The sequence below is a fragment of the Lepus europaeus genome, chromosome 4, assembly GCF_033115175.1.
Source record: "Lepus europaeus isolate LE1 chromosome 4, mLepTim1.pri, whole genome shotgun sequence".
Taxonomy (NCBI): Eukaryota; Metazoa; Chordata; class Mammalia; order Lagomorpha; family Leporidae; genus Lepus; species Lepus europaeus.
This window is the reverse complement of record NC_084830.1, coordinates 1,448,134-1,476,041: the sequence shown is the minus strand read 5'-3', so window position 1 is coordinate 1,476,041 and position 27,908 is coordinate 1,448,134. Positions and strand designations below refer to the sequence as shown.

The 27,908-nt window shown below is 46.7% G+C and overlaps 1 protein-coding gene across 4 annotated transcripts in view; it reads right to left on the bottom strand.

The window, feature by feature from the left end:
- GML (glycosylphosphatidylinositol anchored molecule like) overlaps nt 1–27,908 on the bottom strand; it is a 60,832-nt gene that overhangs the window by 29,242 nt on the left and 3,682 nt on the right. For 2 of the 4 annotated variants that reach the window (XR_009865655.1, XR_009865657.1), the window contains exon 3: nt 27,187–27,277. The exons of 1 other annotated variant lie outside the window; for it this stretch is intronic. The gene's annotated coding sequence lies outside the window, so the exon portion shown is untranslated. Of the gene's footprint in view, nt 1–27,186; nt 27,278–27,908 lie in introns of those variants that run through there. One more of the 4 variants, XR_009865656.1, reaches the window with a different exon arrangement.

Below are 27,908 nucleotides of genomic sequence, written 5' to 3'. Positions count from 1 at the left end.
TGCCTGGGCTGCGACCGTTCGCTCTGGAAGCGGCGCCCTGAGCCGCTCCGGCCTGGGGACTCGGGCTTGGCCCGGAGGTTCCGGGGGACTCCGCCGCCCCACGCGGAGCCTAGCCGCTGCCCCCCCGCCCCGTTTCCCCCGCAGGGGTCCCCCAGTGTGGTCAGGCCGCTGCAGCCAGTGCCCAGCCCCAACAGGTGCGGGCGTGACCACGCGGCCCCTCGGAGGGGCCGCCCCGCCCCCCGGCTTTGCTTCCCGCGGGGCTTGGTGCCCTCCGCAATCTGTCCAGGGCCTGGGCAGAGGGGACGCGCGACGGTGGCCCTGCACTTGGGGGGCGGTTCCAGAAGGAACTGGACGTAGCCGGCCACGCCCGGCTACAAGTGGCCCAAGACAAGGCCACCTGCCGTGGCGCACTTGAGTCTCTGCGTGGCCCTTCCGTGGGGCCCCTAGTGTTAGTGGAGATGGATGGGCTAGGTTCTTGTCTTCACCCAAGAAAGAATTCAGACGTGCGACAAGAACCATGCTCAACAAGGTAGCGTGCTCAACAAGGTAGCAGGGTTAATGGGGCTGGGCAGCCGTCAGACCGGGTGGACAGGATCCGAGGGTGGCTCGCAAAGATGGCCCAGCCCTGTGCAGGGGACTGGTCATTCTGTCTGACAGGCAGGCTGGGTGGGTTGTATTCTGTTAGAGGCAAACCAAGGGCACTACAACACAGTAGTCTAAAGAGACGCAGGACAAGTGCAAAAGCCATGTTACCGTGGATGGGCAATGGCCAGGATTCCATGAGCAGAAGCCAGGCCAGATTTTCTAGCCTTGTTTAGCCTGGACCTGGAGTTGTCTGGCCTTGTCCAAGAAAGGAGGAACATGATTTGTACACATCTCTTCTGACCCACAAACATTTTTGGAGCAGACACTCTCCTGGGCAGCAGTGAGCAGGTCCAGGGCCTTTTTTTTTTTTTTTTTTTTTTTTTGAAGGACTGAGTGTAGCAATCCTATTCTGGGGGCCTGGTCATGGCAGCTTTTCAATGGATGAAAGCTGTGTTTTGTTTCCCAAAGGAAGGGGCTATACTTTGGCTCCCTGTTGAGAGCCGGATTTAGGAACTTTGCTATTTCCCTGTATCTAGGAATTTGTAACCTGTTAGGGAAATGCCGGGACTGTGTTCAGAACTAGGAATTTGCTGCATGGCCTGTCTCCTCTCTCTCGGGCTGGTCCTCTCTCCCGAGGGGTGAGGACAAGGCCTAAATAATTAATGTGCTGGCAGACTAGCTATGCTAAGCCCCCCCCCCTTTAACTCATTTAAAGTCAAATAGAACTGACAGGAGGGTGGGCCTTAAGGCCTGGCCAGGTATGTGTGAGGCCCAGACCTACCCATGGGGTATTGGAAGAGACATTAGAAGGCACCCCATTGGCTCCCGTTACGTGGCTGGACTAGGAGCACTGGTCTGAGCAGGAGGCCAGTACAGAATTGGCAGCTGTCTAGATGGAATCTTGTGGTTTTCCCTGCAGTGTCACTGACCCGTGGGCCATCCCCTCAGTAGCAGTGATTACTCTGGAAGCTGGGCGGGATGAAGGGCTTCTTAGCTGGAGGCTAACAGGGTCTGCTCTTCTGACCCAGGAGCCCTTCAACCCCAGGGCGGTCAGGTTCCAGTGGCCTGGCTCTTGGCAGAGCTGACAGGACTCTTCAGAAGCCTGTTCCTCTCACGACACCTGCTTTCCCACTGCCCTGCTCCTCATATCAAAAACAGGTACCATTTGGAGGTGGACTGGCCTTGCTGGGATCCTTGATGGCAGATCACCGTGTAAAGCAGCCATTGATTGGCCTGTGCCTCCCCTTACCTCGATTCTTCTGCCTAGCTTGCTCCTCGTTCTCCCGATCTATAATAAACTAGACCATGCAGGTAGCCTCTATGATGTCATTCAAGGGGGTGCTCAGTCCCATCCCTAATTTTTGAAGATTTCTCTTAATATCGTCAGGGTGAGCTAGAAAGCTGCGGTCATGGGCAAACTCAAACACTTAGTATTTCCCTGTGAGTTAAGACAGTGCCCATGAGGAGAACTAGGACCTTTAATGTAAGATCGAATATGGTGACCTGTCTATATACTTTGAGGTCATCAGTGAAACTTCCTATTTCCCCCTCCATTTTTTTTTAATTTGACAGAGTTACTGAGAGAGACAGAGAGAAAGGTCTTCCTTCCATTGGTTCACACATCAAATGGCCGCTATGGCCGGAGCTATGCTGATCTGAAGCCAGGAGCCAGATGCTCCCTCCTGGTCTCCCATGTGGGTACAGGGGCCCAAGCACTTGGGCCATCCTCCACTGCCCTCCCAGGCCACAGCAGAGAGCTGGACTGGAAGAGAAGCAACTGGAACTAGAACCCGGCGCCCATATGGGATGCCAGCGCTGCAGCCAGAGGATTAACCAAGTAAGCCACAGTGCCGGCCACACCTCTCCATTTGTTTTAAAAGGAGAGCTCTGTCCACTTACGATGCACACAGAAAAATCAATCTAGCTGTAACATTATTTCATAGTTTAATCTCTCACTTTCTTGCTATGCTACTTGCCAGGAATTATTACAAAAAAGGTCAGTCATCCCTTTTATAGGATCTGGGGATCAAACTGTACATCACAGTGGAGAGTCCTGCAGAACAGTCAACTTCCCTTCTGGAAGAGAAAAGAGAAATGAGCAGCGAATGCGATCTTTCTGATTGCTTAGCCTGATTTCCTTGGCTTTCAGATTTAACTGGCATTTAACCAGTGCTTACTGAATAGCCTGACTTAGAGGAGAAGTTGTGGCAGACATCTCTGACATCCTTAGGCTTCCAGACTTTTACCAGGTAGCCAGTGGGTTATGGGCCTGGGTTGCCAGGTTTAATTAGCATTACCATGTAACCCATAAGTTTATACTAGCACTTACCACATAACTCAAAAGTGAGTTTTTGCATTTATGTAGTAAGTTTTTGGGCTTCTGGGTTTTCACTATGCACACTAGAGCTTTCTTGGGTCCTGGAACCCAGGTCTCTAGATCTGCACATAACCGTCTCCATCGTCTCCAGGTCTCTTTTCGAATACTTTCTCTGTGTTGTCTGGACCCCCTTGATCCACAATTTGAACTGGCAATGCCTGGCTTCAGTGTTAGCTGACTGGGACTGTGTCAGTCCCCCTTTGAAGAATCTGGCCTGTGAGCCAGAGACGGGGGCAGCTGGGAAAAAGAAACATGCTCTTACCTGAAGTTTAGCATCATTGCACATCTTGGCTGCATCATCCCAACAGCCCAACGGGTTATTATCTCTACAAGATGAGAAATACATCCTCTGACATTCCCAGGGCCCCTCTGGACATATCAAAGTCCAAAGAATTCAGAACCCTGATGTTCAGAAAGTCTGTTAAAGGTGCCAAGAGAACTGAAAGTATCTGGGCAAAATGGAATTTGTAAACACTGTGAAATAACATTCATCTATTTAGAGTGATCTTACCAATTGTAGACCAGATTTTAAGACTGTTTATAGATATTGACTAAGATATTAACATACATTTTCAAAAACCTCATTGCTGTAACAGATCAGGCTTCAATCTTAGGTCAGTGTAACTTTGGGATTAACACTCAACTGGAAGAAAATTCTGTACACTATTTTAAAATCATAATCAATTTTAGCACACAGAAACTTCTTCCAAGATGCATTCCTCTCCAACACTGTATGACTCGCTCACATGTTTTGCAGCTTTTTCAAGCCTTTAGTTACTTTCAGGCCATCTTGAATCGTCATGCATGGACAAGTTCTGAAAATCTGTGGTAACAAACCCAGTCTCCCTTATAGAATTTCACACTTGATCTTAGCCAAAAGGCTGAGAGGCAATTCTTTATAGGATTTAAGATTCTACAAGTGCACACATCCATGTTTTTATGTGCCTTTACCCAAGTTTTACTTAGCAATGATGCCTGGATGACTGAAGACACTGAGATATTGATGAATACCATGCCATTATCTGAAATATTTTAAGGCCAAAATTATATTTCCATGTTTTTTACATAAGTGATAAGGATAACACCTCCAAAACAGCAAACACAGGCGTTAGGCTATTGTTAACAATATGAAAATATCTTCATCTTTTTTTAAAGATTTATTTATTTGAAAGTTAAGAGTTATACAGAGAGAGGAGAAGAGGCAGAGAGAGACAGAGATAGAGGTCTCCTATCCACTGGTTCATTCCCAATTGGCCACAATGGACAGAGGTGAGTCAATCTGAAGCCAGGAGCCAGGAGCTTCATCCTGGTCTACCATGCGGGTGCAGGGGCCCAAGGACTTGGGACATCTTCCACTGCTTCCCAGGCCATAGCAGAGAGCTGGCCTGGAAGAGGAGCAGCTGGGACAGGAACCAACACCCATATGGGACCCGGCATTGCAGGCGGCGGCTTTACCCAGTATGCCACAGTGCCAGCCCCATGAATATCTAAATTATTATAAAGAAAAAAACAAGTTGAAAGCATCTCATCAGATACACATAATCCGACTGAACTGAAGGGTGTTTGGGTTAACATTTTCTGAACCAATCTGTATTTGCTCGCTTTGGTGTAAGAATACAAAAACTTGCAGAATTTACCCCCATTTTTTTTCATCATTTAGAGAATACTTTATTAGTTCTGTAATCAAACCCACGTAGATAAGACCTTACATATTTAATACAGTGCGTTACCCCTGTACAAATGGAAAAAAATTAAGTTTAACGTTTCTAGACCAATATGGCTGTTAATTTCTGTACAATGCCAACTCAACACGGTAAACTGGGATACTTTTCTCAAAGTTGACAGCACAGCTAAAGTTTCCAAAAATTCAATTATATATATGTATATATATATATATATATATATATATATAAAGACCAGTAATAGCAGTATGTTATGTATCAATAGCAGCAACAGCTTTTCCAGGTTCTGCAGTCATTTGAACAAAATTATAGAGACATCTAGCACACTCCATTAAAAAAAAAAAGAAAAGAAAAAAGGTAAAAAAACAAAACCCCGAAAACAGCAAAGTTTTGTTACTGTCGTGGTACCTGGCACCATTTTTTTTAATTAGCTTCTCAATCATCTGGAAAGAAAACATTCTAGAATAACATCATTAAAAACAGCTCTGATAAAGCACAGTCACTACTACGTATCATGAAGCAGGTACAAGATATTTTACATTCACAGAGGTATGATACAGTACTGTCCTACATCTAAATACTAGAGGATACAATTAAAAGGCATTATTTGAGACTTGATTCTACTTTCCCAGCAGAGTGCCCAAAGGATGGTATGACACAGCTCTGTAAAGAAATGTACCTTCTTTGATGAGATTTCCTTTCATTAGTGGCACAGTTCTAGGTACTCACTGCTCTTCAAGAACATCAGCTAAAAAACCGTTAAAAAGGGGGGGGGGGGGCACACGTGAAAATTCGATTCATACAAAGATGACGGAGTGGAGGCAAGCAAGATTCAACCTAACTAGTATTTTACCAGATCTGCCACATGTAAATGGTGAGAGCTTCATAGAAGAAAGGAAATGCCAAACAGTGCTTTGAAGCTTTGAACCACAACCAAAACACAGCATCATTTCAAACAGAAGCAGTAACCAAACATTGCTCGCTTGGCAGGTCAAGGATGCTGACATCAATATTAAATCATCTGCTCACTCATTCAGGAAGGGGAGATCAGTTACCACTGTACTTTGATTGTGTTCAACTCAATCACCATGTTACAAAAATAGCAAAGCTGCCATAATAAAAAAATAAGGCTCCTCTATCCAGCACCAGTCATCTTCAGTTCTTCACCTGCAAGCCTATCAATGGCATAACCACATCCAAAGAATATAAGGGGACAAAGAAATCACATCTGACGTTTTAGCTGAGACCACCATTGTTCAGGCAGAGCCATTCCTCTGCAGTATGACTTTCCTCTTGGTTCTGTGAAAACGGTCTGTGACATTATCCTGTCCAGAGTTTAGAGATACACAAGGAACATAGGAGCAATTTACACTGACACACAGCTGCTGCACCAGTAAAATGAGGCTTTGCAAGCTTGTACCTTCTATATAACGTGCTCAGTTGATGGCCATGTATCTTCAGTCGAATTTCTATACAACTATTTGCACAAGGTTCTCAAGTGCATACAGTCTAGACCTAAAAATCCTTAATGGTCAGGTGAAACAACAGAACCAAGAGGAAAGTCATACTGCAGAGAAATGGCTCTGCCTGAACAATGGTGGTCTCAGCTAAAACGTCAGATGTGATTTCTTTGTACCCCCATTTTTTATAAAACAACTCTATCTAGAAAAGAGTGACATGAAGACAACATAAATTGGGTGTCTTTTTATAACCTTACAATGCAATGCATTTAACCTGGGCGTTTTACCCAAAGCTGTGGACCAGATCCGATAGAGTTAAGGTAATCACTCAAGCATCACAAAGAGGCAGGTATCATGATCAGTCAGGACTCGGTACTGGCAACAGAAAATTTTACAAAGCCTTCAAGACGCCGGGAAACTCTCATGACCCAAGCCAGTCCGGATCACAGAGGAAGAAGAGCCATTGACCATCAGCGCCTGAGCCCCTGACTGGGACGGTGACGTCATGACCCAGGAGGCAGTCAGGAGCGGAAGGAAAAGTCCGGCAGCCGCGGAGAAGGGAGAGAGCATTCCGGTTGATATTTTGGTTCTGCTTTTGCTCCAGGTGGGCGAATGGCTCTTGGGCCTCTGGCTGTGTGTGGCACGTTTGTTTGGGTCAGCGTCCGTCTGCTGGGAACTGTGAGTCCCGGTGGAGGGCACGTCCCCTTCAGCACCGGTTTCTGGTACTATTTGCCACACTCAGCAGCACCAGGACAGCTCAGGACCCCTTCCGGTGGTGTTTGGCCTAGGTGTGGGATCACACGGTCACTCCATTGTCCCTCCAGGCCTACCGTAGAAATCACCTCTGCAGAGGACATTCCTAAAGGCCGGCCCTGTGGCCCACCAGGTCACGCAGCCACCTGCAGCGCCAGCATCCCTTATGGGCACTGGTTCGAGTCCCGGATGCTCCACTGCCCATCTGCCTCCCCACGTATGTGCCTGGGAAAGCAGTGGAAGATGTCCCGAGCCCCTGGGCCTGGCCGCCACTGTGGGAAACTCAGAAGCTCCAGGCTCTTGTCCTCAGCCTGGCCCAGGATCGGCCATTGTGGCCATTTGGGGAGTGAACCAGCGGGTGCAAGATCCCTCTCTGTCTCTGTTCTCTGTAGCTTTGCCTTTGAAATACAGCTTTGTAAAAAGAAAAGAAATTAACTTGACTTTCAGTAAATCTGGTTTTGTGGCACGCAATCTGGAAGACGAGGCGCAGACAAGTGTGTGCCAGGGCGGCTGTAGCCCTCACAGGCCCCCTCTCCCAGCCCCTCCTCTCCTCTGATGCTGGGTGGCCGCGGGTCCGAGCTTAGTCTCTGGGGGCCTTCACTGAGGATCCTGAGTCTGCATGCTTGGCCTCAGCATGGCCACAGGAGGCGGACCAGTCCCGGTGCCCTGGCTGGGCCCACCATTTTCCCGTCTGCCTTAAGCCCTCGGCTGACTGTCGATGCAGATACTCGGAGGGAATTTGCCTGCATCTTCGCTGGGCACTCAGAGAGGATGGTGTTCAGAACGTCTGCTGTGCCTCAGGCGTTTGCTGGGGTCACTGCTGCCCTGAGCCAGGCCAGGGGTGTGTGTCAGGTGAGTGCGGGTTCCTCTGGGGGGACAGGCTGATGTGGCCAGCTGGGAGGCCCCCAGATGTGAGAGCTGACTGGCCTCCGTCTTGAGCTTCTGCAATGTGCTGGTACCAGATCATCTCTTCCTGAACTGGAAAACCTTCGACTGCGACATCTGAGTCCCTTCCCTTGAGAGAGCTGGGCGCAGGATGGAGATGGTGTAGGACCATGGTCACCCCAGTCCCTAGGACTCAGCCTCTTGCTATGCAATCGGCCTGTAATCCTGAGCTACAGCTCTGGGATCGCAGTGGCCATAAGCCCCAGGGACACCAGTCCTGCCCACCCAGGGCCTGAGCGCTGCCTCCCCAGGCCAGCCACTGCGGCATCGTGGCGGCCACCATCATTACCCTTTTGTCCTGAGTGCTCAGTGGATGGGGCCATGGGGGAACTTCGGCGGCAGCTGTCAGAAGCGCTGGCTCGCCTTCTCACCCTGCCGTTCCGTGATGCGTGTCCCAGGTGTCACAGCGCAGCGAGTCCATCTCCAGGCACGCCCTGGAGGCCTGCCATCATGCACCTCTGGAAGCCCATGTTCACTGCAAAGTCACACTGCACCCGTCGACACCTGATGCTAGGGCAGGAAGGCACTCAGAGGCATTGTGGACATCGACGCTGGTCCCATCTGAGGAACCCAGACGGACGCCGGACGGCTGGGCTCACTCGGAACCAAGCAGCACACCACCCAAGGAGGTAAGTGAGACTACCACCACCACCAGCATGGCAAGCCCCACAGGCACCGCGGAAGTGAGGGGTGTGTCGGCGTCACATAGGTACAGAGCAGGAAGCAGACCTACAGAGGAGCACAGTCCTCCAGAGACAGACCTCAACACAAGTGGATGAAATCCCTTAAAAGGAATTAAATATATGTCCTTAGGGCGATGTGCAAGACAATAAGAGAGGCCATCGGATGCAAGCAATTCATGATCTGAATGGGAACTCCAATGGAAACAGAAATCATTTGTAAAAAGAACAGCCAAGTGGAAATACTCGAGCTGAAGACAGGAGTCGATGAGATGAGAGAGACCGTTGAGAGCTAAGTAGCAGACTAGATCAAAGGAGAAGAAACTCCTTTTGAAACCAGCTAGCAGGCCGCCGCCACGGCTCACTGGGCTAATCCTCCGCCTGTGGCACCAGCACCCCGGGTTCTAGTCCCCGTCAGGGCGCCGGATTCTGTCCCGGTTGCTCCTCTTCCAGTCCAGCTCCCTGCTGTGGCCCGGGAAGGCAGTGGAGGATGGCCCAGGTGCTTGGGCCCTGCACCCACATGGGAGACCAAGAGGAAGCACCTGGCTCCTGGCTTTGGCTCGGCGCTGCATGCAGGCCGCAGTGGCCATTTAGGGGGTGAACCAATGGAAGGAAGACCTTTCTCTCTGTCTCTCTCTCTCTAACTCTGCCTGGAAAGAAAGAAAGAAAGAAAAGAAAGAAAGAAAAGAAAGAAAAGAAAGAAAAGAAAGAAAAGAAAGAAAAGAAAGAAAAGAAAGAAAAGAAAGAAAGAAAGAAAGAAAGAAAGAAAGAAAGAAAGAAAGAAACCAGCTAGCAGACAAAAGGTGAAGATGAGTTTGAAGAGGGAAGACATGCTGAGGCCTGTGGGGTGTCAGTAGGTGAGCAGTACTGCCGTTCAGGGTTCTTGAAGGAGAAGAGTAGATAAAAGGCCCTGGGGACACAGCTACTGAAGTTACCGCTGACAACTTCCCAGGCTTCAAAAGGTGCACAGGGGCCGGTGCTGTGCCATAGCTGGTAAAGCCACCGCCTGCAGTGCTGGCGTCCCTTATGGGCACCAGTTTATTTATTTGAAAGTCAGAGTTACACAGAGAGAGCAGGAGAGGCCGAGAATGAGAGAGAGAGAGAGAGAGGTTCCATCCACCGGTTCACTCCCCAACTGGCTGCAACGGCCAGAGCTGCGCTGCTCTGAAGCCAGGAGCGCCTTTGGGTCTTCTTCATGGGTGTAGTGGCCCCAGGACTTGGACCATCTTCTACTGCTTTCCCAGGCACATTAGCAGGGAGTGGATCAGAAGTCGAGCAGTCAGGACTCAAACCGGTGCCCATATGGGATGAAGGCACTACAGGCAGTGGCTTTACCCAATATGCCACAGTACCAGCCCCTCAATAAATAAATCTTTAAAAAATGAAAAGACTCATGGACATTCAGACATAGAAGCTACAGGGTTTTCAAATAGCCTCAATCATAAAAAACATTTTTAAAAAAATGTTTTTGACAGTGTTTTTTAAAAGATATATTTATTTATTTGAAAGGCAGAGTTCACAGATCGAGAGACAGAGACAGAGATACACAGAGACAGAGATCTTCCATCTGCTGGGTCACTCCCCAAATGGCCTCAATAGCCAGAGCTGGGCTGGTCCAAAGCCAGGAACCAGGAGCTTCTTCAGGGTCTCCCATGTATGTGGCACGGGCCCAAGGTCTTTGGCCATCCTCCACTGTCCTCCTTGGCACATTAGTAGGGAGCTGGATCCGAAGTGGACAGCTGGGATTCAACCGGTGCCCATATGGGATGTTGGTATTGCAGGCGGCGGCTTTATCTGCTATGCCACAGCGCCCAGCCCCACAGAAGACCTTTTCCAAGGCATATGAAATTCTAACTGCCTAAAATCAAAGAGCAACATAGAATTGTAAAGATAGAAAAATGTGTCGTCACAGTGTAAGGGAATTCTCATTAGACTCACAACAGATCTCATCAGAAAACTTACAGACCAGCAGAAAATGGGGTGACTTTTTTTAAAGACTGAGGGAATTCATCACTGCTGCACTGCCTATGGGTTCCCCGTGCAGAAATAACTGGGCAGCGGCTGCCATCAGGAACACAGAGCTCCCTGGTGAAGCAAACATGCGAACGAGAGAGATGGAAGGATGACGTGTGTCGCTCTGAGCACCAGCATCCCAGAGACTGTTCACAGAGGGGCGGGAAGGGTCAAAGAACACACAGCTCTGTGGGGGAAACAACCCAGTTAGATGTTTGAATCTGCTAGAAATAACCTTCAATGAGAAAGCACTCCAGTCCCTAATCCTAGACACCGGCCAGCCAAGTCGTAACCACAGGAACCACAGAAGATCCCAGGGCAGCCCCCTGCAGGAAACGCGCACTCGGGGCCCGGCTGTGAGGGTCTAGGAGAAGGTGTTCTTCAACCATCAAACCAAAGGTGAGCAGGAGGAGCTGTCGTCACACAAGAAACAAATAGTAGGCCAGAACCTGTAAAAATGTACAAACAAGGTGACTGCATGCTGACATAAGGAGCACACCAAGAAGAGCAGACGCCGATCGTCGATGAGAGTGCACCCAACACCAGACCACCCCGCCACAGAACGCAAGTGTCAGGCCCAACGGAAGGAACAGATCCACTAAAGTATCACTCAGCAACGAGATCACTCAGACACAGATGAGCGGGTGCTCATGGCAATGGGAAATTCTCCTCTCGAGCAGACGGAGCTAACAGAACTTCACAGGACCCTCAGCCCGACGGCTACAGAGGACACAGTCTGTAGCACAGCAGCCACGCTCCGGGGGAGGCCACAGGCCAGGCCCCAGATCAAGTCTCAGCACATTCTAGAAGGTAAAATCAACTCACGTCTCTCAGACCACAACAGGAAAACCAGACGTCGACAACAAGAATATCCAGTCGCACAGAAATTGGACAGCAGGCCTCAGCCACCAATGGGTCGGTGACCAAATTAGAAAGGAAATTCAACAACTTTGTTGAGCTCAATAAAAAAATACAACATATCAAATACATGTCAAACCATATCCAAATTTTAATTTGCTAGAGTCTAATTCATTTGTATAAAGAGACAAGTTTATAGAAATAAATTTATAAAAATCTCGAATAAATGACCTAACAGTGCAACTCAAAGACTCAGAACAGAAGAAGAATGCAAGCCAGGCATTCTGCTAGCTAAAGAACGAAAGAATATCAGAGGAGAAATACAATCGAATTAAAACCACAAAATATCGGTGAATTGAAAAATCAGTCAACTCTCAGATGATAAACAAATCAGAAACCTTTAGTTAGACCATCAAAGAAAACCCTATTACGTGAAATTGGAGACGAAACAGGACACTTTACAGGTGACACCACAGCAATACCCATGATCCTGAGCAAGTGGAGAGCACCGTGACCATACAGATTAGAACGCCTACAGGAAGTGAGTGTGTGTCTGGGCTCCTTCAGTATGCCAAGATTGCATGGAGAGGCCACAGAAAATCTAAACAGATCAACAGTGAGGAACGAGGGGCTGGCGCTGTGGTGCAGCTGGTTCAGCCACTGCCTGCAGTACCTGCATCTCACGGTTTGAGTCCTGGTTGCTCCACTTCACATCCAGCTGCCCACTAATGCACCTGAGGAAGCAGCAGCAGGTGACCAAGGGCCTGGGCCCCTGCACCCGCGTGGGAGACCTGGATGAAGCTCCTGGCTTCAGATGGGCACAGCTCCGGCCATTGCAGCCATCTGGGGAGTCAACTAATGGATGGAAGACCTCTCTCTCTGTATCTACCTCTCTCTGTAACTCTTTCAAATAAATAAACTAAATCTTAAAAAAAAAAACTTGAATTATATCTCACCATTCTCTCCTAGCCCATAGGATTTCTATTGAGAATTCTGCTGTTAGTTAATTGGATATCCTCTGAGAGTAATCTGGCATTTCTATTGTGCACTCATGAGGCCAAGGCAACTTTGGATGGCTGAGAAGGTCACAGCAGAAGGTCTGTCTCAGCAAGGCATGAGAAGGACAGCTGTGGTGCTCTTGTTGGTTTTAGGTTTGGTGGGTACTACACTCTGCATAAGCAAGTTGGAGCTTCCTGGTGGTCCTAATGATTGCTGTATTCCTTTTTTTTTTTTTGACAGGCAGTGAACAGTGAGAGAGAGAGAGAGAGAGAGAGAGAAAGGTCTTCCTTTTTGCCGTTGGTTCACCCTCCAATGGCCGCTGTGGACAGAGCATTGCGCTGATCCAAAGCCAGGAGCCAGGTGCTTCTCCTGGTCTCCCACGCAGGTGTAGGGCCCAAGCACTTGGGCCATCCTCCACTGCACTCCCGGGCCACAGCAGAGAGCTGGCCTGGGAGAGGAGCAACCAGGACAGAATCCGGCGCCCCGACCGGGACTAGAACCTGGTGTGCTGGCACCTCAGGCGGAGGATTAGCCTAGTGATCCGCGGCGCCGGCCTCTGTATTCCTAATTTTAGGGAAGAGCACTTAGTTTCATAACCTCCAAAATGTCCATTGCTTTGTAGAATTTTAATCAAACAGAATGTTAGTGTAGGAGAAAGGATTAATGCTTTATGCAAGGTTGAGCTGTTTGTTGCAAAGAATTAAAAGGCAACAGGCTCTCTGGTATGTACTTCCCACTAGAATAAAGACAGATGTTAATAAAGCTTTAATTCACTATATGCTACAAACACTATGATGGTTAGGATGTTAAAACTGTAGAATAGTTCTAAGTGACCCTTTAAATAAGTGCAATAAAGAACTTAAAGAATTACAAAAAGAACTGCAAAGAGGGAATACATTTTAAAAAGGGTCTGCTTTGGGCCGGTGCCGCGGCTCACTAGGCTAATCCTCTGCCTTGCGGCGCCGGCACACCGGGTTCTAGTCCCGGTCGGGGCACCGATCCTGTCCCGGTTGCCCCTCTTCCAGGCCAGCTCTCTGCTGTGGCCAGGGAGTGCAGTGGAGGATGGCCTAAGTGCTTGGGCCCTGCACCCCATGGGAGACCAGGAGAAGCACCTGGCTCCTGCCATCGGATCAGCGCGGTGCACCGGCTGCGGCGCGCCTACCAAGGCAGCCATTGGAGGGTGAACCAACGGCAAAAGGAAGACCTTTCTCTCTGTCTCTCTCATTGTCCACTCTGCCTGTCAAAAAAAAAAGGGTCTGCTTTGAACTTGGGGCTTCTGGTAAAGATTAGATTAGGAAGGTACTATTCTAGCTTATGTAGCCAATTTCTGCATAGCTCGACAGCACTCAAGGCATTGGTTGTGTGGGCAGCCTGTTACCTCGCAACTGTCTGTGACTGTTACCCATGCTCTAAATATGCCCTTGAAGAGAGCGGCAAGATGGCAGAATAGGAAGGGAGCACACTGATAGTCTGGGGAGAGACAATATAATAAAAGTGGAGATACTGCAGGTTCAAGGAAGAGTAGGGGAAGAAACAGCAGAGGAAACTCTTCCAGAACTAGTAATTCACAGTGGACCTGCGTGGAGTGCATGGGAGCCCACGATTAGGGACACCAGTGGCGGAATCAACACACCAGTGCTGGAATGCGAGGTGAGCCGAACCTCAGTAGCCCAAGACACCCGCAGGCAAGCAGAAAGAGGAGACTAGAGGGAACGAGGCTTGAAACCCCGTGGGGAAAAGTTCACCTGGCTAACTAGAAGAGAGAGGAAAAAAAAAAGTAACTGATACAGACATGAGTTTCTCTCTCTCCGCTCACCTCTCAAAGGCGAGCAAGACAAAGAGCAGGCGCCATTTTGGACATACGTCATAAGCGGGGCGACCTCAGGTCTGCACCTGACTCGGGGGGTGGGGGGTGTGAAATAACAGGAGATTAGGACCTAGTGAATGTGTAGTGCTGGTGAACTGAGACTGTGAAAAAAGACGGTGGGGGAGAGAACTCATGGAATTCACATGAGTACTCTCCAGAGATGCTACAATTCAGTAACCTTGGCAACCCAGTGGGAGACTGCAGGAGAATCTGAGCCCACACTGAGGGCAGCACAGATTCCCTGTGTGGTCATTGGGAAAGAGCTTCCAATCTCTGGCTCCTGTGGGTATATCATTCACCTGCTAACTACCTCCAATTCCACTCAGCTGTGTGGAATTACTTCCCTTTTGAATCAAAAAAAGAAAGAGAGATTTACCACACCTAACCTGGGAGTGTCACCTTTGGCACACCCTTAACCCTGAGGAACCAAACATAACTCTCAGGCCACACCCATTTCAAGCCTCTAAGGCTCCATCAAAAGCAGACAGTCCACTTAATACAGTCATAGTATAACAAGAAAAAACACCACAGTGAGGGAAGGAGAATCCAAAGAATATCTCTACAATGCCAAGCAACAAATGCAAAAACCAAGAAAACAAGAACAAGGATGACATTATGACACCCCCAAATGAACAAAGACACCCCAAGCCAAGATTATGAAGATGATGAGATGGAAGAAATGCAAGATGGATTTCAAAAAATTTATGACAAGAACAATTAGAAGTGTTCAAAAACAAATGCTTGAGCTACGGAATTCCTTACTGGACAGGATAGAAAATCTTCTTCGATAAAATGAAATCTTAAGGAGGAATCAAAATGAAATGCAGAAACTAGTAGAACAGGAAAGTGTGATAGTGAAGAGAAATCAAAATGAAATGAAGAACTCAATAGATCAAATGACACATTAGAGAGCCTTAAAAACAGAGTCAGTGAAACAGAAGAGAGAATATTGGACTTAGAAGACAGAGCACAGGAAAGCATACAGTCAAACCAAAGAAAGGAAGAGGAAATTAGAACTCTAAAAAATATTGTTGGGAATCTACAGGATACTATTAAAAAACCCAACATTCAGGTTCCAGGAGTTCCTGAAGGCATGGAGAGAGAGACAAAGGATTAGAAGGCCTTTTTAGTGAGATACTTGCAGAGAACTTCCCGAGTTTGGAGAAGGATAGACATCCTAGTACAGGAAGCTCATAGAACCCCTAGTAAACGTGACCAAAAGAGATCCTCACCACGACACGTAGTAATCAAACTCACCACAGTGAAGCATAAAGAAAAGATTCTAAAATGTGCAAGAGAGAAACATCAGATTACTCTCAGAGGATCTCCAATTAGACTCACAGCAGACTTCTCATCAGAAACCCTACAAGCTAGAAGGGAATGGCGAGACATAGCCCAAGTACTAAGACAGAAAAACTGCCAGCCCAGAATATCATATCCTGCAAAGCTCTCATTTGTGAATGAAGGTGAAATAAAGACCTTTCATAGCAAACAGAAATTGAAAAAATTTGTCGCCACTCGTCCAGCCCTGCAAAAAGATGCTTAAAGATGTGTTACACACAGAAACACAGTCATCAGTATGAAAGAAGGTAAAGGAAGGAAACCTCACAGCAAAAGATCACAGGAAGCTCAAAGTATATATTAGAAAATATCTTGAGGCTGGTGCTGTGGCTCAACAGGCTAATCCTCCGCCTTGCGGCAGCGGCACACCAGGTTCTAGTCCCGGTTGCCCCTCTTCCAGTCCAGCTCTCTGCTATGGCCCGGAAGTGCAGTGAAGGATGGCCCAAGTGCTTGGGCCCTGCACCTGCGTGGGAGACCAGGAGAAGCACCTGGCTCCTGCCTTCAGATGGGTGCAATGTGCTGGCCGTGGCAGCCATTGGAGGGTGAACCAATGGCAAAGGAAGACCTTTCTCTCTGTCTCTCTCTCTCACTGTCCACTCTGCCTGTCCAAAGAAAGAAAGAAAGAAAGAAAGAAAGAAAGAAAGAAAGAAAGAAAATATCTTTGGCAAATGGCAGGGCAAAGTTACTACTTATCAATAGTCACATTGAACGTTAATGACCTGAACTGTCCAGTTAAAAGACACAGATTGGCTGATTGGGTTAAGGAACAAAACCCATCTATTTGCTGTTTACAAGAAACACATATTTCCAACAAAGATGCACACAGACTGAAAGTGAAAGGCTGGAAAAAGATATACCATGCCAACAGAAATGAAAAAAAGCTCAGGCTAAAATTTGTGTTACCTTATTTAAAATGTTATCCTAATTGTGTTACTAGTCATGATAGTTATCTTAATGAGAAAGTCCCAGAGGCCTAAAGGGTTAAATACTTGTAAAAGCCTACATGTGCTTTCAAAAATACTGTGAAGTAAGCAAGTGCCTCTTGTTGGTTGATGAGTTTATAATTTTAAACATGGCAACTTAAAATCTTTTGTCATCCACAGTTATATATGATTTGCTGCTCATAAAACTAAAGCATTGTTGGTTCTGTGTTTAGCTGTCCTCCTATAGGTTCCTATGGACTTTTTCCAGCCACTTCTATTGTATTCAGTACTTTGGGATGGCTCTGTAAACAGATGAATCCAATAATGTATTAACAGTACCAACTGAGAGAAATTATGGTTGACTGAGCTTTCTAAAAACAAAAAGCAATTCAAATCAATTGGCAATTTACAAAAAGCTATTATTAAAATTGCTATATTGGTCTATTATGTTAGGTTATATGTGTGTACATATTGTATGTCCACATGGGAAAATTTTATTAAGAGTTTTATTTTAATTGGCTTATAGATAAGATTGTCCATAAATTTAAGCTGCTAAAATTAATCAAAGATATGTTTTAATTCATGTGACCTGAATCTTCATATCATATATTTTAAACTTGTTGGTAGAAAGAAACTAAAAACATTTTATATGTCTGTGCTTAAGTTTACTGGTTAAACAAACTAAACCATATTAGATATTTAAGAGGTGTTTTCAAATACATGATTCTTAAAATTTATAGAAGGCATTGGACCTTCTGGTAAATGTTTTCTTAAGTTGTTATCTAATGGTTGAAACTGCTAATTTTTCATGTGATATTGCTATTGTCAGTAAGCAATCCAGGACTTGCTCCCTCATTTCTCTATTCTAAGCCCAACTTGTTCTCTCATTTCTCTATTCTCTTCAAGGTAGGAAACTATTTCTATTATGAAGGAATCTGTAGGATGCACAATTCAATCTTTAGACGTTATAAAAGAGATGGCTAACATTTTTCTGTAATAGCATAGCCAAAATAAGAGCTTAAATTATAATTTCTTAGCTAGATTTACTTCGCCATCAGCGAAGTAAACAGTAAACAAGAAAGACCTCCCTCTCAGAACAAAGGGAAAGAAAGTTTTAAAGTGAGAATATAGTTTTCCTCATGGACATTGTCTACCTTAGAAAAACTACTACAGAACATGCCTGTGACTATAGACTTGTAGTTTAGCCCACCGAAGATTAGAGATGGGACTTGGGCACTCCCTTGACTTGCATCCTCTGGTCTGCTTTAACACAAACCAGGAGGAAAAGAAAGCTAGGCATCAGAAGCAATGGGTGGCAGGCCTATTAATGGCTGTTCTGTACAGTGATCTGCCCTCAAAGAGACCCAACAGGCCAGTCCACTGCAGTGGCTTTCAATGTGGTAAGCCTGGGCTTCAGCAGAAGTCAGCTTGTGAAGAGCCCTGGCAGCTCTGCCAAGAGTTGGATCACTGGAAATGGACCTGCCCTGGAGTCGAAGGATGCCCAGGTCAGAGCCACAGATCTTATTGGCTCTAAGCTGAAAAGCCCTTCACTCAGCCCAACTTCCAAAGTGACCACTGCAGCTGAGGAGACGGCCAAATAGGGTCAGCAACAATGCAGGCAGAACTATAAATTTCTTGTCAGAGATGCCACCTGCCTTTACCTGGCCAGCTCTCCTCCCAGGCCAGCTAAGTAATGAAAGTCAACAAAGTGCCTTCCCCTAGGAGGTTCACACCTCCCTTAGGATGTACCCCATGTGAAGAGATAGATAGGTCTGGACCTCTTAACTTACAAGGCCAGATTATTATCAAGCCCCTTCTGTCAGGTTCTATTTGCCTCTCAATCAGAAAACTTAATTGTAGCTTAGACAGCAACTTTCTTAGCTCCTCTAATAATGACTCTGTCCTTTGTTCTAGACCCTGTCTAGCACACTTGGGCCTCATTCCTTTGTAATCATAACCTCTACTCTACCACCAATGGCTCTACTCCCAACCTGTGTGTACTGATGGTCCTCTTCCCCACTTAATGCTGTTTAATTGTTCAAAATTTCTCTACAGACAAACCCCTCTACCTACAAAAGAAGAGTGACTTTTCTCCCAGTCTTGGCTGGACTCAGCTTTCCGGTCTGTTGGGTGTTCCCCAATAAACCCCTTCTCTTAAAAAAAAAAAGAGGGAGGTGCCTTTCTCTGAAGGGAGAAGAGAACTTCCACTTTGATTATGACTTTGTCTAAATATGATCAGAGTCAGCAAACTTGGAAGGCTTCCATAGCCTTGGCAACTCATGACGGGAGCCTAGGGTGGTTACTGGTGCCATAAACTAGAGTGTCAATTTGTTGGATCAACAACAGAAGTCACTGTGCACTTGCTCCTCATGTGGGATCTCTGTCCTTAATGTGCTATACATTGTGATTTAATGCTATAACTAGTACTCAAACAGTATGTTTCACTTTGTGTTTCTGTGTGGGTGCAAACTGTTGAAATCTTTACTTAATATATACTAAATTGATCTTCTGTATATAAAGAGAATTGAAAATGAATCTTGATGTGAATGGAGGGGAGAGGGAGCGGGAAAGGGGAGGGTTGCAGGTGGGAGGGAAGTTATGCGGGGGGGAGGGGGGAAGCCACTGTAATCCATAAACTGTACTTTGGAAATTTATATTCATTAAATAAAAAGTTTAAAAATAAATAAATAAATAAATATGCCCTTGAAAAAGAAATTGTAATTAGAAAAAATGGACAACAGGCTTTTCATTGTAAGAAGAAAGAATCATTATGTGGCTTATGATATAAAAATAAAGCCTGGTGCTCGAAAGCCAGAGCCATGCCATCAGCCTTGCTGTGAGTTTCTCTCATTTCCTCAAGCGCCGACACCTCTCACACCTTGGGGCCCCTGGACTGGCTGGAGCTGGTCTCTGGCAGTGCACGTTTTAGTCTTGTCTTTATCTTTTACTGTGGAGAGTATGATTATAATGTGTCATGGTGAAAATCTTTTCTAGTCATGTCTGTTAGGAATTCTATGTGCATTCTATACTTGGAAGTCCCTTTTTCCAAATTAGGGAAATTTTCTGTTATTATTTCACTGAAAAGGCCTTCTGATCTTTTCTCTCTTTCCATGCCTTCAGGAACTCTTAATACCTGCATATTGGGTCGGTTGATAGTATCCTGTAGACTCCCAACAGTGTTTTTTTTAAAGATTTATTTATTTTAAAGTCAAAGAAACACAGATAGAGAAAGAGGCAGAGTGAGAAAGAGAGGTCTTCCATTCACTGGTTCATTCCCCAGTTGACTACAATGGCTGGATCTGTGTCAATTCGAAGCCAGGAGTCAGGAGCGTCCTCCAGGTCTCCCACACTGGTGCAGGGGCCCAAGGACTCAGGCCATCCTCTACTGCTTTCCCAGGCCATAGGAGAGAGCTGGATTGGAAGTGGAGCAGCTGGGACTCGAACTGGTGCCCATATGGGATGCTGGCATTGCAGGTGCTGGCCCTACCAAAAGTGTTTTTTAATTTTCTAATATCTTCTTCTTGTGTTTGGTCTGACTGTATAATTTCTTGTGCTTTGTCTCTAAGTTAGATATTCTTTCTTCTGCTTCACCAATTCTGTTGTTAAGGCTTTCCATCACATTTTTAATTTGTTCTATTGAATTCTTCATTTCTAAGATTTCATTTTGATTTCTCTTTAAGATCTCAATTTCGTGGGAGAAATTTTCTTCCATATCATTTATAGGTTCCATTAGTTTGTGTATTTGCTTCTGATTACTTCTCTTCTAAGTAATTGATGACCAATTTTTTGAATTCCATGTCTGTCATTTCTTCAATTTCATTATCTTCACAATCTACTATTGAAATATTGTGTTCTTTCAGAGGGCATCGTGTTGTTTTCCTTGTTTTTGTTTCTTGAATTGGTGTGTTTGTTATTCAGCATTTGTGGAGATACTTGTTGGTTTCCTCTATTTTTTCACTGTGGTGGCTTTTGTCTTTGGACTATGTTTCAGTGGAGTAGTGGAGTCTCTGATTTCAGGTAATACCTAGAGGCACGTGGTGGGTATGGCCAAGAAGCTCTGTTCAGTGCTCCAGGGTGAAGTGTTTGTCTTGAGGTGACACACCCAGGATTGGTAAGTCTTTTTTTTTTAATAAAAGGGGAGGTTTATTCTACTCAGCTGACCTCCTCTCCCCAAAGGAGACCAGTGCCTATGTGCTAGCCCCAGTGGATATATTAGTCATCCACTTTGCCACAAAGACCACACAAAGTATCTGTGTGGTCTTCAGTGTACGCTCAGATTCCCCAGAAATGTCCCTTGCCAGATAACCAGGGCACCCTGATTGTGTGGAGCCTCCCATAGTGACTGCCCAACATCCCAGCCACACCCTGAGTCCTCCCATGCAGCCTCAGGTTTCCACAGTCCGGGCACACATGCCTCCCTGTCACAAGTACCCAGCCCCAATTGTTCTCCCCACGCGACTCAGGAGTCTGCTTGGCTGGTTGCTGGGTACAGAAACAAGTTGGCCCAGTGGTTATATATGCCCCAAATGGCATCTGCTCTCAGTTTGTTACAGGATGCAGTTGCAGGGTGATTGAGGAGAGAGAAAAGTGCCCCTCTTTGTTTCTTCTCTTCCAGTTTGGCAGTTATAGTATCCCTGATGGGGTTCCAAGCTGGAATCCCTCTAGGCTCTTCCTGCAGCTTTTTCCAGTGGCTTGGGCTGCTGCAGCCTGCTCTCACCTGACTCTCCAATGCTGGTGCCACGGCTCTCCACTGCTGTGGTCCTGAGTTGTGGGTGTCCTTGCCCTCCACATGGGTCCTCTGTGTCCCTCCAATTTGTGTAAAGTTTCCTCTGCATTCTCCCTAATACTTCCTGAGACTGCACTCCTCCCACTTTTAAAAAACTATCTTCTAGACTAGAGCAACAAGCTCCCTCCATGTTCTAGCACCTTAACCTGCCTACCCCAAACTCATTCTATAAGGCCTGCATTGCCTAAATTCCTAAGCCATAAAAAGATATCACAGAGAAAGAGAACTATAGACCAAAATCTCTAATGAACATACATGCAAAAATGCTCAGTGAAATACTAGCCAATCAAATCCAACAACATATCAGAAAGATCATTCACTTGGACTAACTTGTATTTATATTTGTTCCCAGCTTGCAGGGATGGTTCTGTTGTATCCAGATCATTAGATCCCCACAGAGACCCCCAGAGAGTTGATCACACCGAACTGCAAAAGCAAGGTTTATTTGGGAGTACAAGCCATGACAGGGACCCTATCTAACCAACCGGTGCAGTGGAGGAAGGAGTGAGGCCCCGGTCTTTGTTTGGGAGAGTTTTTAAAGGAAAAAAGGGATACATCAGCAGGAAAAAAAAAGAGTTACATTAGCAGGGGCTTACAGCACGGAAGCTCTGGATACAGGGAATTACTTTTGATTAGCAATCTCTACTGTGCTGTCCTTGGTTTACCAAGCTAGCTGTCCCTGGTAAGCTTTGATATCTCTGGAATGTCTGAATGACTGCTTTTACAAGGACTCGGGTCTGCTATGGGAAATGGAGGCTGCTTTTTTATTGTTTTAAAATGGAGTCACTTTGGCTCTTCAGTTCAACATCTGAAAATCTGTGGTTAATCAACAATAAATATAGTTAACCACATTAGGAAACTCAAGCCCAAAAACCATATGATTATTTCAATAGATGCAGAGAAAGCATTTGACAACATTCAGCACCATTTAATGATGAAAACCTTAGGCAAATTGGGTATAGAAAGAACATTCCTCAACATAATCAAAGGAATTTATACCAAGCCTACAGCCAGGATCATACTGAATAGGAAAAAATTAGACTGATAATGGGCCAGCATATACATCACAGAAATTTAATTCCTTCCTGAAATCCTGGTACAGTCTGCCACAGGTATCCCATACAACCCACAGGGACAGGCAATCATTGAAAGAATTCATTGGACAATGAAAGATCTCTTACAAAGACAGAAAAACAATCATATGCCCCCAGACTCACAGCTTGCTTTGACTGAGGTCCTTTTCACTATCAATTTTCTTACTTTTGATTCCCAAGGGATCAGCCCAGCTTATAAACATTGGGGATCCTTTCCATCCCAGCCCCCAGCCCCTATGGTTAGGTGGAAAGACCCCCCTGACAGGAGAATGGAAGGGACCACACCCTCTGCTAACCAAGGGTTGAGGATATGCTTGTGTCTTTCCAGAGAATGCAAGACAGCCCATTTGGGTACCAGCCAGAAATATCAAGCCTGCAACTGACAATCAACCAGAACCAGCTGAACAAGACTGAGAGTCTGCCTTGTTAGCAGATGCACCTGCTCTATCATCCTACCCCGTGAAACTGCCCAAAGCCACATCCATTACTGTTTTATACCCCACTAGCTCTGGTCAGCCACTCAAACGGCCCACAGCCTGTGTGTGGTCATGCCATTCCCGATTACCATTATTCCTCATTCCCACCCCTATCTGAGCAAGCAAGCCTGTGGTCTCCCATTTTGAGCGCTGGTTAGTCTGTTGTGCCCAGATTGTTAGATCCCCACAGAAACCCCCAGAGAGTCTATCACACCGAACTGCAAAAGCAAGGTTTATTCAGGAGTACAAGCTGCAACAGGGACCCCACCCAACCAACCTGCACAGCAGAGGAAGGAGTGAGGCCCCGGTCCTTGTTTGGGAGAGTTTTTAAGGAAAAAAAAATGGCTACATCAGCAGGAAAAAAGTTACATACAGCATGGAAGCTTTGGGTACAGGGAGTTACAGCGGGGGCTCACAACACGGGAGCTTTGGGCACAGGGAGTTACTTTGTTTAGCAATCTCTACTGTGCTGTCCTTGGTTTACCGAGCTAGCTGTCCCTGGTAAGCTTTGATATCTCCAGAATGCCTGAATGACTGCTTTTACAAGGAGCCGGGTCTGCTATGGGAAATGGAGGCTGCTTTTTTTATTGTTTTAAAATGGAGTCACTTTGGTTCTTCAGTCAATGACGTTAAGATCCCCTGGGGGACAACCTAAGACAGGCACAGCTGCTTATGAAGACCACATGGAAATGGGGTCAACAATGGTGTGGCTAATAATCATGCCTCCCATTGCTCAAAAATAAATGAAAACGGGGAAATGTGGTGGAATGAGAATGCCATGCCAAGATGGCTGCTGGCAAGCGAGCATCAGTTACTCAGGAATGGCTTTGAAACCCACCTAGATGCTGCCTGGCAACTGGCTGTGATTGGTTAGGGCATAAACCGCCCCTTGACCAGATTGGCTGCCTTGGCTATTTAAGCTGCTGTACCAACTGAAACAAATGAGTCTGCAGGCTTCTCACCTCTGGCCTGCTTTCACCCGACTCCCGGGATCTGTGTAGTGACTCTGTGCCTCTTGCCCCCACCACACTGCTCCTCTCAAAACGAATCCACAGCAGCATATGGCTATTCGTGGGAGGCCAAGGTAGCTGTCCTGAGCGTCAGAACATAGGAAAAAAAGATGTGGATTTAATCAGACATGGATGCAGCCTGTGTGAGAGATCACATGTGCACATCATGTCATGGAGTGTGCTCGACATTGGGCACGGGAAACGTGGCTCCTGGACATGGGAGAAGCTGTGAAACCAGCCAGTCACAGGGATCGATTCCAACACGTCACACAAAGCCGAGAGAGAGTGACATTATCCTTGGTTTTACGATGAAGTTTTCCACAGTGAGGTCAAACACCAATTCACACCTGAGGAGAAAGAACTTACAGCAGCTGACTCAGAGGTAGACAGAGACCGTCACTCATCACATGGAAATTTTCAAACTGGGAAAGCTGCAGTGGGGAAGATCAGTGCAGATCTGAAGAAGCAGATTCCAGAATGAGAAACCAAATATCTTGCCAACTGGATGAAGGACAGATCCACAGGTGAAGAAAACCCTGATTCTATAAACACAGAGAATTCAATTCTGGTTGTATATATGAGTATCAATGCTCACTTGTCAAAAAACCCTACAGATAATTTCTTCTAACCACATCTCACTGATCACACATATGTTATCTTGAATTCTTTTTCAGGTAATTCTCTTCTGATTTTGCATACTGATTTTATATATCTCAGTGTCGTTGAAGTGCCTTGCTGAATGTTTTTGCTGTGTCTTTGGGGTTTTTACATATAAGGTCACCGCAAACAGTGACAATCCAAATGCTTCTTTTCCAATGTGGATGACATCTGTTTCTTTCTTCTGCCCAATTGCCCTGCCCAGGGCTCCCAGTACTGTGTGGAATAAAAGTGTGGAGTGTGGGCATTCCCATTGTGTTCCCAATCTGAGGGAAAATGCCCTCCACTTTCTCCCCTCAATGAGGGGGAGCAGTCAGCTTCCTTGCCTGTCTCACCTGGTCTGGATGGTTTCTGCTGGGAGGGTTAGTGTCAGGTGAATCAGACCACATTCCAGTGCTCTCTCTTCTGCTGCTTTGAGAATACTCTGTCTTCACCTTTTAGAGTTTGATTTTAATCTGCCTTTGATTTCAGTGATTCTGAGTGATGAACTTAGGCCTGCCAGGGTGTGGGCATGCATACCCTCCATGTTTTGGGAGGTTCTGTTGTCAGTCTGATAACGCTTTCTATCCCCTTGGAGATCTGAAACCCTCTCATCGATGCTCCTCTGTGCTGTTTAATGCTGTCCCAACCTTCTCATGTGCTTTATTTATTCCCATTGTTTTACATTTTTTGATCCTCCAATTCTGTATCTGTGTATAACCTCATCTTAAGCTCAGTAATTCTTTGTTCTCTTTGAATTATTCTTCTCTTGTGGCCTTCTATATTATCTTTAACTTCATTTATTGTATCTGAGTCAGTGGGAGGTCTCATTGCAGTGGGAAATGTGCAGTCACACACAGCTACACCATCCCACAGGGGCAGACCAGTCACGGACCCAGCGTGTGAAGCAGCCAGCATACAGCCAAGCCCGCCTGGTGCAGCAGCAGCTGGTCTGGCACTGCTCATCTTCTAGGAAGCTTTGCTGACACAGGACAGAAAGCAGAGTCCAGCCAGCTTGTCCACCGGTGACAGTGCTTAGGACCATTATCAACTTGGGCACTGTGCACTGCAAAAGGTTCCATGCACAGCAGAGTTCTCTGCACCAGCATCACCTGAGCCCGTGTGCAACGTGTGGCCCTACAGTAGACTATGGCTACAGGCTCACCGGGCCAGAAGAGCTCCTCGGTGGCTTTATAATCTGGACAACCACAGTGCTCTATGGCAACATCGACCAGAAAGTCATTCTGCCGTGCACGACTCTAAGCTTGGACGTTTTGCACACACACTGGGACTCTCTGGAGAAGCCTGTCTGATGCATCCACCACAGGCAACCCCACCTTCACAGACTGAGACCAACAGGGGCTGCCAGGGCCTGGGGAGGGTGAACAGGCAGTCACTGTGTATTTGCTGTGGGGTTCTTCTGGGATCTCCACTGTTCTGGAATTAGACAGTGGTGATGGTTACACATCCCTGTGGATGTCATCTCAATAATACACTCTAACTTGATTACAATGGTGAACTTAAGATGTGTGAATTCTTTCCCGTTACTTTCACAAACAGGTTAACTGACTTACGAAGGAAGGAAGAGGAGGAGGTGAGCCCAGAGGGTCTGGAACTTTCTGTTCCCTCCACATCATTCTCCTGGTACTGACCAGAGATGCGATGAGAGGGGCAGCAGCCCCAACTCTCCTTGCATTCAGGTCAGGCTGCAGATGGCTTCAGGGCCACCTCCAACCTCCCAAGGGGCCATTTCAGTGTATTTCAGTACATTCATGGTGTTGTGCATCCTCACCACTATCTATTTGCAGAACAGTGTGGACCTCCAAAACAGACCCTCACCAGTCTCACAGGCTAACGTCTGGGGAATAGTCTACGGCCCATGTGAACTGAGGGGCCATGTGGAGACAACACTGTACCGGCAGAGCCATCTGGCCCCTACAAGGGTACAACATGCTGTGGTCCCTTCCATCTGACCCTGGGGACAAAGGAGTCACTCTGTGCCAGGCCTCTCTCTGGCCCAACAACTGGAACCCATGGCCAGCACTGAAGGTGGCCTCGAGGCTACAGTCTGCACATGGCTGAGGCTTCTCTTCCAGCCTACAGGCAGATTCGCCCCTGGAAGTTTTCCCTTTGGATTACAACAATCTCTGTAAGCAAAAAAAGCAAGATGTTTTCACACAGCGAATCTTTAGCCCACCACGTGTGAAGGAGAAAAAGCACTTTAAACACTCAAACTCCAAGGCAATTCCTCGGTAGGTGGCACAGTACAGGAGATAAGAGCAGAGATGAGCTGGGGCCAGATCCTGAGCATGTGCAGGCAAACAATGTTCATGACCATTTATGTAAATAATGATTATTTTTAATTTCTCTCTTGAAGTACAGCAGACATGAGCCATCTGGGCCCAGCATATCAGTCTCTGGCTCATAAGAGGGAAACGGAGAGTAAAACTGCTATGAGGGACAGGGAAGATGGGTTGACCATCCCAGGAGAGGGTCTCGGGTCAGTAGATTGCTGACTATGATGGAGACCATGCTCAGGAAGAGCTGCGAGGCCCTCAGTCGGACAGCACTCTCTGGGAGCGGCTCCTCAATGGGGGTATCGGGCATTATGTCCCGCTCCAGGTTTGTGGGGCCTCCTTCATTGCAGAATATGTTACCGCAGCAGCGAACGAAATAATAAGCATTCGTGATAAAGTTAATTCTTGGTAGTTCAGCAGGCTCATGAATAGCATATACAAATGAGCAGTTGAATGTACAGTTCTTGTAAACAAGCATTTCACGAGAGTTCAGTCCTACAAAAAATAACAATGAAAATCACTGACATCTGCATTTGCTGCTTTAATGATCACAGCACACACTCCACCCCACCTCCCATTCAACCGCACGCCGCTCATGCATGCATTCTTCACTGCCAAATCATACAAGATTGCCTGGAATCCTGACCATGGGGCATGTCCCCGTTCCTAGGTTCTGAAGACTTCAAGAACGCCACCTTCTGGAGATGCTTTTCTCTCCACACTGCCTCTACATCTGTCTTGGGCCCTCCTGCAATGGGGTATGCTCATCTCCCCTACAGCTACACAAATGAAATGTGCTGTCCATTTCTGTCACGATGATTGCAGAACTCCAAATGTAAACGGAGGCTAGAAATCATGCTGTACTCAACTCTCAGAGACCCTGCGGATGTTTAACAAGAGTGCCCATATTAACAGGACCTAATACTTTAAAAATTTTAAAAAAAGGGCCGGCGTCGCAGCTCACTAGGCTAATCCTCCGCCTTGCGGCGCCGGCACAGCGGGTTCTAGTCCCAGTCGGGGCACCGGATTCTGTCCCGGTTGCCCCTCTTCCAGGCCAGCTCTCTGCTATGGCCCGGGAGTGCAGTGGAGGATGGCCCAAGTGCTTGGGCCCTGCACCCCATGGGAG